The sequence below is a fragment of the Gnatocerus cornutus genome, unplaced genomic scaffold (assembly GCF_029298725.1).
Source record: "Gnatocerus cornutus isolate USDA-ARS CGAHR unplaced genomic scaffold, icGnaCorn1.1 ctg00000315.1, whole genome shotgun sequence".
Taxonomy (NCBI): domain Eukaryota; kingdom Metazoa; phylum Arthropoda; class Insecta; order Coleoptera; family Tenebrionidae; genus Gnatocerus; species Gnatocerus cornutus.
In genome coordinates, this window is record NW_028275634.1 from 1 (window position 1) to 1,610 (window position 1,610).

At 43.2% G+C, this 1,610-nt stretch overlaps 1 non-coding gene across 1 annotated transcript; it reads left to right on the forward strand.

Annotated features, from left to right (window-relative positions):
• The first annotated feature begins 688 nt into the window (after nt 1-688).
• On the forward strand, nt 689-808 carry LOC148165451 (5S ribosomal RNA). Its single transcript, XR_015771465.1, has one exon. It is a non-coding gene; the product is annotated as a 5S ribosomal RNA (ribosomal RNA).
• The last annotated feature ends 802 nt before the right edge of the window (nt 809-1,610 follow it).

Here is a 1,610-nt window from a genome sequence, read left to right on the forward strand (position 1 = left end):
GTAGGTGTGCGTGCGTGCGTACTTACTTGAAACTTTTTTCTTGTTTCATCGTCGCACTGGAACAAATTAAATTTTAATGCAATGTAAACGCGACCACACTTTCGACGAAAACATCTCTATGAATCGAACGACGTCGGAAAAAGAATAAATCGAGAAGAGAACAAATCATGAAACAACACACACCCACCCCGCCCGGCCCGGCCAGAGTGGTGGGAATTTCGATGAATGAACAGACAAAGAAACCAACTCTGTTATCAGTTCTAAGAAAGAAAGCAGGTAGCGGCGGCGGCGAACCTTCGACCGTACTACGGTCAGTTCATGAATTAACCCCGTCCGTTCGGAGTTTATTCATCTCCGGTCCGTGTCGGCGTTTACTTCAAGTGGGTGCTATTTCCATCTAAGCAAGCAAGTGAGTAAGTAAGTTCTCAAATTTTAAATTACGTTAATCGCAAGTGACTCGTTGAGATCGTCAAACGAACAATTTAATTTAACGCCTCATACGAGTTTTTTTTTTTCGTCATTTTGTCGCAAAAAAAAAACTAAAAAACGACTCGCAAAAAAAAATTTTTTTTTTTCTTCTTTTAAATCTTGTACATTTTCTGACATGTGTACCATCGAAAAATGTCACATCCAAACGATCGAACAATCACAAAAAATCGTCAACGTACCATCTTGGAAAATTTTACCAGGCAACGACCATACCACGTTGAAAACTACCGGTTCTCGTCCGATCACCGAAGTCAAGCAACGTCGGGCGCGGTCAGTACTTGGATGGGTGACCGCTTGGGAACACCGCGTGCCGTTGTCTCTACTCTTTTCTTTTTTTATTAACATTTCTGATGTCAAACTTTTTTTAAATATATTTTTCACTATTTATATTTTCTCTCATGAACTTATATAGTATGAAGACGAAAATTTTTAATTCGTTCGAGTTGAATTTGTGGTTCTGAAAAGAACCGATTTTTTTTCTTTTTTTTCCAACCAACTTCCAAGCTGCTCGAGGAGGATTTATTTTGAACTGGTGTATTTGGTGACGGCCTTGGTTCCTTCAGAAACGGCGTGCTTCGCCAATTCACCGGGCAAAAGAAGACGCACCGCCGTCTGGATCTCCCTGCTGGTTATGGTCGAACGTTTGTTGTAATGAGCGAGGCGACTGGCTTCAGCAGCTATACGTTCGAAGATGTCGTTCACGAAACTGTTCATGATAGACATAGCCTTGCTGGAGATACCGGTATCGGGATGGACCTGCTTCAACACCTTGTAAATGTAGATGGCGTAACTCTCCTTCCTCCTGCGCTTCTTTTTCTTGTCGCTCTTCGAGATGTTCTTTTGAGCTTTTCCGGCCTTCTTGGCCGCCTTACCGCTGGTCTTGGGTGGCATTCTCTTCTAGTCGTCGAGTTAAAAAAACGTTTAAAAACAGAAAACGAGACAGACACGACGTGCACGTTACGACGAGTATACTCGATCTAAAACGCCGCACACCTAAAATCCCTCTATTTATAACGAGCGAGCGACAAACAGGCGCTCCGCCTTAGTTCGTCGTTCGACCATTGCCCTAACGAGATGGCGCTGTACCGACCATATAAATTTCTAGCCTTCGCCGCGTTCGG